Source organism: Callorhinus ursinus, unplaced genomic scaffold (assembly GCF_003265705.2).
Source record: "Callorhinus ursinus isolate GAN/ISIS: 27379988/994484 unplaced genomic scaffold, GSC_fseal_2.0 scaffold9, whole genome shotgun sequence".
Classification (NCBI taxonomy): domain Eukaryota; kingdom Metazoa; phylum Chordata; class Mammalia; order Carnivora; family Otariidae; genus Callorhinus; species Callorhinus ursinus.
The window spans coordinates 21059469-21072459 of record NW_027397071.1 but is presented as its reverse complement, the minus strand read 5'-3'; the positions used below and the strand labels follow the sequence as shown (position 1 = coordinate 21072459).

Sequence of the window (12991 nt, the reverse complement as noted above, 5' to 3'; positions counted from 1 at the left end):
TTCAATTCCTGGGGCACCTGGATGGCACATCTGACTCTTGGTTTCAGCTCAGGTCGTTATCTATGGGTCCTGAGATGGAGCCTTGTGTTGGGCTCTGCGCTCAGCATGGAGTCAGCTTCAGATTCTTTCTCCCTCTCCCTCTAACCCTCCTACTCATGCTCTCTCTCTCAAATTAAATAAATCTTAAAAAAAAAAAATCAATTCCTAGGAATAAGTGTATCAAAAAGTATATATCTTTATCCTGAGTCCTAAAAAATATTATTGAGAAAACTAATCTACAGAGTCAAAGCAACCCAGTGTGCTTTACCTGTGGAAATTGAAAAGCTACTTCTAAAATTTACATGCAAAAGAACTAGAAAAAACAAAACCCAGAATGAGAGTATTACTAACTTGGACAACGTAAAGGTCAAAATATTTTTGATAGACATAATAAAAATGAAGTGTATAAGAAGAGGAAGAAGAAAATTCTACTTTTGGAATCATACCAAGTGCGTGTAAACACTGACCAAGACTGAACAGATAAACTTTTTTAATTATGTTGTTTGAGGGTAAAGATATGACCAGTGGAGATACTAATAATAATGACAAAAACTATATAGGTTGGTCATAAATTAGGGAAGGAGGAAGTAGTATATATGAACTATTTTCTCATCTGTTATAAGGGTAAATCAACAGACATGTCTACAACTAGAAAAAAAAGGCAGGGAGGGGAATAAGAAAGAAAATCTCAAATAATAAAAGTTAAGAAGGATTGTTCTAGGTACCAGGACTAAAAGTGAGGAGAGGTGAGATGGGAGATTGCTGTTTTTTGTTATACCATTTAAATCCTTTGTCTATCTTCCTATGATAAAACTTTCATAAAAATACAAATTGATAAATTAAAAAGCAAATTACTTAACTTCAAAATACGATATTCTAGTGGAGAGTATGCATTAAGATGAACTCTATCATGAAATGAAAGTAGGTAATGGCCAATTATGTCCTCTTGGGGTGTAGAGAGCAAGGGACTTTGATACTGAGGTACTAACTGGTTCTATAGATTTTTTACATGATTTTTCCTTTTTTTTCAGAAGAATGGCTATTTTGTTTAATAAACATTATATTGTTTATTGTTTTATTACCAAAAGCACAATAGAAAATTACAGGAAAAAAAGTAAAAATTTTCTTCTAATTCTTTTTCTATTTCAGGCATGATCCTAGGCAACGACTTTATGAGCTATTGCTATAAGTTGGATGGATGAGTGGTCAGGTAGACAAATAAAGAGAAAAATATTTCAAAACAGCATCAAACATCACAACTATTTTATTTATTTATTTATTTATTTATTTATTTATTTATTTATTTGACAGAAAGAGACACAGCAAGAGAGGGAACACAAGCAGGGGGAGTGGGAGAGGGAGAAGCAGGCTTCCCGTGGAGCAGGGAGTCTGATGCGGGGCTCGATTCCAGGACCCTGGGATCATGACCTGAGACAAAGGCAGATGCTTAACCACTGAGCCACCCAGGTGCCCCAAACAGTACTACTATTTTAAACAAAATAATTACATTGTTATGTACTTGATTATAACAAAGAAAACTTTCATAAGAAATAAAAGAAAGGATTGCTGAACTTCAAAAATAATTTCTTTGCTTCAAAAGACAGTATTTCATAATAGAGTTCTTTAATACTAATACTGCTCCCAGCTTCTCTCCACCTCTCAAATTTTTATTAGTCATATTTTATAATACTTAATACCTATTAAAATTGCATATTATGTTTTTATTATTAAGTTTATGTTTACTTTTATAATCATAATTATTATAGACAATAATATTGATTTTATTCAAATGATTCCTGTTCCAATTCTTTTATGGTGGCTTCTGCATTCTGAGGTGTTAATTTTAACTCTTGAGGTCTGAGTAGCTGTCATAAGAAGTGTTCATCAGCTCTCTATGGAGAATACAGGAGTTCTGATTTTGTTTTTCATTGTAGAAGAAATATAGAAGCATGTTTGAGAATATTTTTGGTTGCCATTTCACTTATATATTGTCTGGGTCTAATATTTTGGGCCACACACTCTCTCAGAACCTTGTAGAAATGGCTCCCTTTTTTCCTGATATTGAATGTCAGACTTTGAAGAAGTCTGAAGTCAGCCTAAACTCTTTTCTGCTTGAATTTAATGTGCCATTTTAAACCAGAATTACCGAAGACTGCCTCCTTTTAGGATTTCAATGACAATCAGAATTTGTCTCATGGATGGTTCTTTGTATAAGGCTTGTCTTTGCAAAGCAGGTCATTTCTGCTGTATTTCCATCAGAGTTTCTCTCCACCCTCCACACGTCCATTTACTTTATTCTCTTTCATCAAAACTAGACCACTCATATGTACAAACTTTTTGGAAGATTGTCCTTTATACTACTAATCACAAAAAAGGCAGGGGCAGAAGTATACTGATCCTTCCTGTAGAAATAAATGTTAGCAAAGAATTGTGCAAAGAGAGCACAATAGTACATTACTTTTAGCAAACACCACACATTTAGAAATAAATACATAAATCAGTGGCTGCTTTCATCTATAGCAGCCTCTTAAAAGCACAACCTGTGAGGCATTGTGTCCAGGATACACGGGGGCTTGTCCAATTTTGAGATATACTGTTGCCCTCTGACTATCATCTAGCAGTCAGGGAAATTTCAATAGTGAATTAAGGCTAATCTGTTCAGATTTCTTAAGGAGAAAAAATACAAGTCTTTCACAATGTACCGAATGGTTTATTTAACCATTTGTTTAAACCATTGAAATTAATGGGGCTGGTCTTTTGTTTAAGAAAACTTCTTTAATGTTTATGATTTAACATCCTATCCTACATTGACCAGGCATTTGCTGACATAAATTTAGTGCAAAATTGCCAGTTATTTTAATTTATGAATTGCTAGTACTAGCAGAATGTGTAGCACAGCTGTTACTCAATATTAGAAGGACATTTTTAACATAATTTTTCTACATGATTAAAGACTATTGTAGAAGCAGAAGCTTAAAGCTCTGTTCCACAAGCGATTTTGTATCCTCATTGTTACACTATGATATTTGAAAAAGGGGATCTGAAGGTGTAAGATGTGTATTGGTCGCTAATGTCCTTTTTTAAAAGCAATATTGCATTCTGAAACGCTAGGAATATTGTTTACCTTTTTCTTTTTGGAAGATCTGTTGCAGATTCAGTGCAACAACAAAAACATATTACACACTCTGTTCCAGAACTAGACTGTACACTGGTATCACAAATAACTGTCACCTTGGAACTCATTTGTACGGAAGAGGAAAGCAGTTGATTTTTAAGGGATTTCATAAAATTACAGAAAATATTTAGACATGAAAGGTGAATCTACTACAAGCCCTTATTTTACAAAATGGGAATATTTTTCTCCATACTATGGAAAGCCTAATAAAAGTTTGTAACATAGGGCAAAAGCAATGATTCACGGAGTCCTTTCTTCAATAAATGGAAAACAAAGATTAATTGGGCTTGCAACAGTACAGTAACCTTGCTCTTTATCCAAGTTTCTTTTTACTTTACACCTAAGTTTCTACGTCTGTGGCTTATAATGGCATTTATCAGAAGCTTCATGCAACTGATGTTTTAGCAAGTAATCCTAATGCTGTTCCCTGTAGGACAGGCTGAGAATAGCAACCACTGATTTTATGTAATGTATTATATCAGAAAGCTTGTCATCAACTCTTACAGGTTCATTAAGAGGCCAGATTTGAGCTTGGTTTCTTCATTTATTGAGTTTTTTTTAAAGAACGTCTACCCCAGTAATGAGTTAAGGAAATGATTTCCCACTGTTCAGTTGTTTTATGTTTGTTTTGTTTAAAAGAGAAAGAGTATATACTTTCTAGGATTCTGAAAGGACTAAAATATAAGAGTTTCCTCCAAGGCCTCAATTCTGTTCATTGTAGTTTGAATGGGGAAAAAAAGGGCCCTGGCTCTGCCTTTGGAAAATGTATATATATAGTTTCTACACGAAGTTGTCCTGTTGCCAGATAAGCATAAGTAGACCAGTTTCATTTGAACTGCAAACTGCAAGCTTTATAAGGAGTGGGAAGAGAATCCCTACTTTGCAACACAATCAAGTGATGGTTAAAGATGATAAGCGTTTGGCAAAACACCAAATTTGACAAGATCTCAGAACCATGTTTTCCACAATCTCTTTCACATGTTTCCAGGATAAAGAAATCATTTTGTTCATATGCATCATTGTCCATAAAGTCTCTGGACCCCATTTCTAGGCTAGCACAAATTCTTCTAAATTTTTTTTTCTAAAGGAGATATGAGCTGTTTATTTTAATCCCCTTCCCCCTACCTTTCAAGGTTGCACTCCCAAGATAATAGTCTCAAACTATAATATTAACTTGGAGAATATAGGAGGAGGTAGCAATGTACATTCATCCATTCATTCTTTGTTCTTTCAACAAATATTTATTGAATGCCTACTACTGACCAAGTACATTCAATACAAATGAATTAGAACATGTTCCTTGCACTCAAGTAGTTCATAGTCCCGCCTCAATGGTATACATGCAATTAACTCAAGAAACAGGCACCAAGAAAATGCTTTTCCAAGTACTCTTTATCTTGACTCTGTATGCTCTTTACACTATATAAAGACCCTTTTACGGTATGGTGACACCTTTTGACTAAGAAGACGATATGAGTAGTTGCTCAGTCTTTCAAGTCCTCTAAGATAATGGACAGTTAGTTTACAGTTGTGATATGTTCTGAATAAAGAATGAGGATGTACTTCTAGAAGTTAATTCAGCTTCCAGGATTGTCTAACTGGCTCACATGGTAATGAGGCTTACACAGCAAGAGGCGTCTATGACAATGAGGTTCACGGCAAAAGATCCCACGCAAATCCTCAATTCCAAACTTGTCTTAAGAGTCAAGAACCAAGTTACCTTGGTCAGTGCTTCAGGTACTGTGCTCTGGCAGAAACTCAGAAAACGGATTCAGCAACTTAATTAAGCCCTCACAGGAAAGCAAGTCCAAACTAGGCAATTTCTGGATGGCGAGATTTCCTTCCCTGTTGGATTCTAACTCACCTCAATGTCTCAGACTACTTCAGTAGCAGGAAGATGAAAATTTGGTACTTTAGACTCCCATTTAAGTGTTTGAGGCAGACAGCAAAGTGAGGTAGCTATTTTTTAAAAATCAGTCCCAGAATACACAAGAGAGAAATCGTCCTTTCTCAAAAGTCTAAAAAGAAGTCTGCTAACACTGAGTTTTTGAGAGAGAAAGAAACAAAATCAATGAGGAGAAAAAATTCCAAGATTACTGTTTGAGTGAAGTGTTCTGATTAACACTAAAAATGTAATCCACTATACAGTAACATTTCAGACTACAGGGTGATTTCACCAGAGAGGTTTCTAAAGCACAGAGTGAGTAAGGCAATCAATTTTTTTTAATTCTCTAAATATGAAAAGAAATTTTAATCTGGAAGTTTATTATCTCTCTCGAATTTCACAACACAACAGCAGCACACTTGTGCCTCAGATGGCTGAGATGCAGTTACAATGTCAGGGAAATTTCCTCATCTCCCCAGACTCCGCATGCGCCCTTCGACATCATTAACTCAAACCAGCCCACATTTGCATGTAGCTCCTTAATTTAGCAATTCCAGTGCTGGTCTTGGTTTTGTTTTGCTGTCAAGTATTCTACTATGGTGTCTTCTTCACTGAAGTATTTCCACATTACATTGCCAGGACAAAGCAGGAACTCACTTCAGGACTTGAAACTATTTTCTATTCTACAGTGGTTAATTTTTCATTTATGTAGCACCTTACTGAAGAGTAGTCAACACAGTTAACAATACATTGTGCAACAATAAATATTTTACTGGATACATAATCTCCACAATTTAGAAGTTTTATTTTCTATGTGGATCTGTATAAATCTAGAATTGTTAACATTTTGTGAACGCACATTTTTAATAATACGTTCTATAATCACTATCAAACAAATGACCTGCACTTTAATAGGTACTCCAGACATTAGCTGCCATTTCTGCTAAACTCAGTAAACTCTAATAAAGGTATTTTATGGGCAGAAGGTTTACTTCTTTTAAGAAGATATATTACACAGATTTCATCAGCACATAAAAATGTTATCCTGGGAACACTGGATGATTCATCTATTTTTAAATTATAGCACATTCCTGTCACTGTCACATGAGATCATTCTAATTTTTTAAAAAATATATAATAGTTTGGATTGGGTCATGTTTCACCCTTTATTCCATTTGAATTAATGATGTTATTTACTTGGAACTTGATTGTGTACTTGCCTCACATTCTATGAGGTAGTTCATAAGAGGCAGCCAACATAATAAAGAAGGAAAATGTTATTTACTCCCTTTCTCAATTCTCAGGAGCTTGGTGTAAATTCTACCCAATAAACCGTGTTTCGTTTGTTTCTGTATTCCTTTAAGCCTCAATATACAGAAGCAGGCAGCAGGAGTGTTCGGAGTCACAGTCTTTGTAGGATTTTACTCCTGAGCACCTGCAGTGCTTGCCCTTGATCTGAGAAACAAATGTATTCTCAGCTCTGGAACTCCTTGATCCAAGAAACAAAACTGTCTCCTGCCATGGAGCTTCAGGAGTTCAGCTTTTGCCTCCCTATATCCAGGAGGCCACCAATATCACATAGCAAGAACTCAAGTGAATTGGGCACAATAAATGTTTTCTCTGAGCAGCTACATGCATTAAATGAGAAGTAGGTACCAAACAAAAATCCCCCTATTTCTAGAAATAATTTGGTGTCCATCAGGTAAATCTAAACCTAGACCTGAGCGTAGTCCAAGGCCAGAGGGCCCACATTTTTCGTGGGATTGGCCATATAATCCAAAGGATCAGAAGGAAGACAACTATGAGCAGCAGAGCAGCAAGGGAAGAGCTCCCTATCGTACTTCTGTCATCAAAGGAAACTATGGAGTTGAGTAACAAGGCCAGCACGTCAGGCACCTCAGGCCATAGTTATTTAAAATGTCAATAAGCTTGTGGATCTGTAATTGTTAGGACTCATGGGTTTGAAGAAGAAGGCATTCCAGTGCCCTCTGGCTTTGCCTCAGTTCTAGGGCCCTAACAACATTTTAAGCCAGCATTTCAAGTACCTATGAGCTATATGCAGGTGGCTGTACTCCAGAGGCTGCAAATGACCGATGTGAGGTTTCAAATCAGCTTCTTATAATGGGGGAAAGCCATGAGAATCGGCAAACCTGAACTGTGCAGGGGCAATCCTAGGCAACCCACTGGAACAATCTGGGTCTCAATTTCTCCATTTTATACAATCCAGATGCAACCAGAAATATCCTGACCTTTAAGATTCAGATGAAATATGGTCAAATTGGGTTTGCTACAGTCTGAATGTTTGTGTCCCCCAAAGTTCATATGCTGAAATCCTAATGCTAAAGGGGAGGATACTGGGAAATGTGGCCTTTTGGAAGTGATTAGGGAATGAAGGTAGAGCCCTCATGAATGGAGTTAGTGCCATTATAAAGAGGTCCCAGAGATTCAGCTCTTCCCTTCCACCATGAGAAGATGAGACAAGAGGTCTGCAACCCAGAAGAGAGCCCTCATGAGACCATGCTGCCACCCTGACCTTGGACTTCCCAATCTCCAGAACTGTGAGAAATAAATTTCTACTGCTTATAAGCTACCCAGCCTATGGTACTTTGTCATAGAGCCACATGGACTATGACAGGGCTGTACTAAGCTATTGGCTATCATTCTTTCTTGATATTTTGGGGAGGATAGAGTAGCTTACATTGTCCTTCAAATCCTGTTTACCTGGTTGTCTGTAATTATCCACCACTCATCTGAGCTGTCACTGTTCTATATTGAACCAGACATGAAATGCAGCCCGTTTGTCTTTTTATCACAAAATAACCATAATTACAGTCCAAAACCAAACAAACTTAAACAATTACTCACCCACCCCCAAAGAAGACCAACAAATAAATGCAAAAAAAAAAAAAAAAGATCTTGTTGGGTAGAACAGAATGTAGTGAATACATTGAGAGATAAAAGAGGACTTAGGTTTCAACAACACACCACTTAAGATTGATTATTGGGTCTTCCTGTTCTTACGAAATCCCTCAGCAGCCATTTATGCCAATCTGAGCTCCAGATCTTGGCCATGTTGCACTCTCTTTCCTCAATCCAACTTGTCCCTGCCTGCTCAAGAGGATAATTAAAAACAAACCTGCAGATTTATATATAACCTAAGCTCAGTGTCCTGCAGGATATCCAAAAATTTTATATTTCCTTCCTAACAATGGTCCATATGTTCTAGGTCTCACTATTTCTCCTGCCTCAAGTGGGAAGAAAGTGATGTATGTATTTATTTCTACAATGACTTGATTTTAAATGCTCTTCCATTCTTGTCCTGTCATATGTAATATAAGAATCTGATACTGAATTATTTTTAAGGTTCCTACCTATGTTAGGAATCAATGAAATATCTCAACATTGTATAGATATGATGAGAATGGGCCGAATATGCTCATGATGGACAGACACTGATAGCTCTACGGTAGGCCAACAGAAGAATGGCTGAGGGACGATGGAGATTTGAAGTGAGTATGTCGCTCTGTTGTGGGCAGGGAGAAGGTGAAGAGGCCCTTTGTATGCTGGTATTTAAGGTTTAGGAATAGAGTACGTGGTTGGTGGGACTCATCCTATGTATTTCTCCACTGATCAGCAAAACATGTTCAGTTATAAAGACTAAATTAGGTGTTGCAATGCACAGAGGTGCCACTGAGTGTTAACCCAAGAGGACCTTCACACTCTCACTATTTTGCTGAATTTGTAATGATTCATAAGAGTATGATAATCACTTTTATAGGTCTAGGGCTAAAAATACTCAGGATAGAATAACCAATTCATGAGAACACTGAAGTATAACCCCAAATACCAATTTGTGAATTTACAATGGAAATCTTTCTGTCTTTAGATGCCGCATGGGTCTTTGATCCGAACTATAGTGTGTTGATTTTAAAGTCTCATTCTCAGAAGCAACATTATTTTTCTTATTTGCAATTGCTTCAGGGCCACCTTAATATAGCCTACAATCTATAAAAGAAAAAAAATTGAGGATCAGAGAGATGTGATAGGGTCAGATTTGAATTAGGTGTGTTGACAGCAAATTCAGCTCCCTTTTCACTATGCCAAACTGCAAACGTTTTTTTTTTTTAACTGCACAAGTTTAAACACATCAAATAAATATAAAAATTCTTGCACTGTAACATTCTATGAAGAATATGTTCTTGAAATTATTTTGTTCTCCCTGTTGTGAAATAGAAGCTAAATGCCTAAAAATAGTTTTAAATATAGTAAAATTGAAATACCACTCTTACATTTTTCTTTAGAATATACTTTTTAAAGTAACTAACTTTGACATTGTAATGCTTGCACTTTGAAATTATGTTAGCATTTGGTTACATATTCAGTTCAACATCAATGAAACCATTGGAACTGAGTGTTGTAAATAAGAATGATAGTTGAAGACAACCTGATATATGACAGGTCATTCCATAAAAACTTTAAAAATTTAGGATTTGACCATGAAAAGCACCAACTATGATTATCAAGGACAGCAAGGATTTATTTTAAGTCATCAGGTCTGCCTTCCCAATTTTGCCTAATTTTTTTTTATAATAAACTGCTAAGTTTATTTTCTCCTTTGTTTTAAATATTTCAAGAGACAGCACTTCCTCAAATTTGGTCATAGGAGACACTTCCACAGACTTATAATAGATTTCACTCTCAGAATTTTTTTTTCATGAAGTTTAGTCTGAATTTCCTTTCTTTTCTTTCTTTCTTATTTTCTTTCTTTCTTTCTTTCTTTCTTTCTTTCTTTCTTATGTTCTTTCTTTCTTCTTTCAACTTACTACTTATAGTCATCATCTTGCAGTTTGCTAAATAATTTCTCTGCTGCTTTGGTGTTTACATCATTGGGTATCAGAAAGCCGTTGGTTGCTTCACAAACTGATGCATATTTAATTCTATTAATCCCTCCTTATGAATCACCTCAGATCCCCAACATTTTCTTGTGCATCTTGTTAGCACTTTCCAAAATGTCTGTATCATTCTGATAATAGGGCACCTAGAATGAAACACTATTTCCCTGTGTCTTAGGCTGGATATAGAGAAAATCATTTATTTGGGGCCTCAAATGATATCCTTTTACTGTATGTAAAATTGATATGTTCCTGGTAAATTGTGTACAAACCCAATGATTGTACATTAATGTATTTTAAATTCAGCTGCTCTTTGAATTGCTTTTTTTTTTTTTGTAGAGCCAAACAAAATTTGCTTTTTCTCTGTGTAGAGGTGAGAGGATGGAAGATCCTCCTTATCTAAATATTTGGGAAACCAGATGTGGTCAAGATCACCAGAAAACATTCATGATTCATCACAATATCTAATATTTGTAGAGTTTGCAAAGCATTTACACTTTTTCTCATTTTCCTTTCTCAACCCTACATGAGATATGTAATACTATTTCCTTTTATGAACAAGAAAACAAAATTTTAGAGTTTCATGGGTTTGCTTTGGATGATACAGGGGCAATGGCAGAACCAGATCTTACCAAGGTCCTTTGCTTTCAAATTTAGTAATTTTTAAAATAGAAAGCCTGGTGTATAAGATTTGGGAGCAGAATTTGGGGTAACACAGAACTGTGTGGAGTCTTGGTTCTTCCACTGACTCTGACTACCACGAGAAAACTGAATAACCTTCATGAACTTTCTTTATGAATTTTCTCATTTGAAAATGGATTGGATATTCTATTCTTCCAAGAGAGAATATGTTAGATAAGCTAACCAATGAAAATTTTAACCAGATGTGGTCAAAATCCTCTCTTATTTCCATTGCCCACTGCAATGAATATATAAATTTAGATTTTCTAAAACTTAGTCATGACTGTCTTTTAAGGTCTTGCCATGGAACGTGAAACCTCCCAGAGCCCCCTAAGATGAGATCTATGGAAATACTGGTTAGGGGATGTCTCCTCAATACAACTCAAGGAACCAAATTAATAGCACTTCCTATATTTTCCTCGGGATATGTTGGCCCATACGGGAGTGCTCTGAATTCATAACAGTATAGATTAGTGACATTTAGTCTTATTAACAAGAATATTTTACAGAAAATGCTGAACTTTATCTGAGCCTTGTAATTCTAGAAAACAGCTACGGTGAAAGAAATCTCCCCTCCTTCTGTGTTTTGGGAAACAGTTTACTGCCAAGAACCACTCTTTCACATATGACTTAGATACCTGTTATGGATAATCCCTTTGTTTCCCTAGCATGAGTCAGACACAGACCCTCCAAATTTCCATTCTTTGCCTCAGAAATGACTGTCTAAACTTTTGGTCCCCACGAAACCATCGGAATAAAATGATTATTAACCTGATCTGACCAAACTTCTATAGTCTAACTTCTCTTCTCCACATTGGACCTTGAACTTTGACTCATCCTCAGCTTGAGTCAGCATCAGAATAAAGAACAGCTTCTTTTAATGACTCCTCCCCAAACTGCCCACAAAGAGCAATATTCCCTGATCAACTGTCCAATTCAGGTTTTTTCTAGCCCTGTTTACTCCTCCCTGTGAAATAAAAGCCCTTTTCTGCCTGACTCTAAAGATACTTGCCAGATCTTGTGGTCTGAACATTCTTGCTATTGCAATAGTCTTTCAAATAGCCTACCCTTACATAAGTCCGGATTTGTCTATATTTGATAATATATTAAATAAAACAGATAAAATTTTGTAAGATTTCTGTCAGACTTGGTGAGCTTTATTTAATTATACACTTAATATACATTTTATCAACTTATGTTAAGAAATATTTATTCCAGTTACAGTGAATTCTCCCTATCAAGAAATGAACTTATTAAAACTTATAATAAAAAACTTTCATGTCAGCTTAAAATGTGCAAGAGGGTACACAGTGTTTCAAAAATTATTGTAGGAGTTACATGAGGAAAATAATTTGAGGACTTCTGCTCTAACAAATGGAATCTAGAGAAGAAAATAATTGAGAAGATATGGTTATATTTCACATTTGCTTCCTGAAACCCACAGATTTATTACTTCTCCTTCTCAGAAATGAAAAGAACATTTGTAGTCACATTTTTTCAATAGATGTTTTAAAGAAGGTTATTCGAATTTCCCCTCTGTGTGAGTGGGTAGTGCGTGCCTGTGTAGGGGGGCAAATCTTGCAAGCTGGCAGTTGGGGTTCTGGGAGCTAAGACTGGGCAGTGGGCAGGACAGTACTATAGCTTCAGAACACAGAGGAAAGTAGAACTCAAAGCAGACCTGCACTAAAGTGGTCTAGGGAAGACTCAAGCAGCCTAAAGAGAACAGGATGTGCAATCTCATGACAGAGAATGTAAAACAGAGATATTGACAGAGCCAGGAGGAAGGGTTTGGTCACAGACAGTGGCCACTTGTTGGTAGGAATCTTGTCCAAGGGTCTTGCCCAAGGACAGAGAGGGGTTTGAACTGACTAGGATATGCCTGAGACCAAACATTAGAGTGAAATATTTAGAAACTGACTTTATGTATTAGCTCATACATAACAATGACTCTTCTTGCTTATCCATGCCCTGCAGCTTCATTTTACCAGATACAAATTTTAAAAGCTTGCTACTACTACTTTCGAGTGTTTTTCAGCTTTGCTTCCCAATTAATCTCTCCAATAAATATTTTGCAGCATATTAGCTTGAACATTTAGTTAATGTTGATTACCTTCTCACCTCTCTAAATTTTACTTTTGCTAAAACACTGGTATCCTTAGGAGGTCTTTCTCGTATCATCCAGAGTCAGATGTTAGTGAAAGACTACCTATAGAAGTATGCGGAAGGTAAGGGAACAAATAAAGAATGCCAGGTGCAAGAAATTAGCAGCGTCAGGGAGCCATTACCATCCCTAAACATGAGAGGATCAGGGATGGGGAG

The 12991-nt window shown here is 36.2% G+C and overlaps 1 long non-coding RNA gene across 1 annotated transcript in view; it reads right to left on the bottom strand.

Moving 5' to 3' along the window:
- Window positions 1-1344: 1344 nt before the first annotated feature.
- LOC141373350 (uncharacterized) overlaps window positions 1345-12991 on the bottom strand; it is a 35005-nt gene continuing 23358 nt past the window's right edge. Inside the window, exon 3 of the long non-coding RNA XR_012379241.1 lies at window positions 1345-1467. This is a non-coding gene — a long non-coding RNA (uncharacterized lncRNA). The remainder of the gene's footprint in view (window positions 1468-12991) is intronic.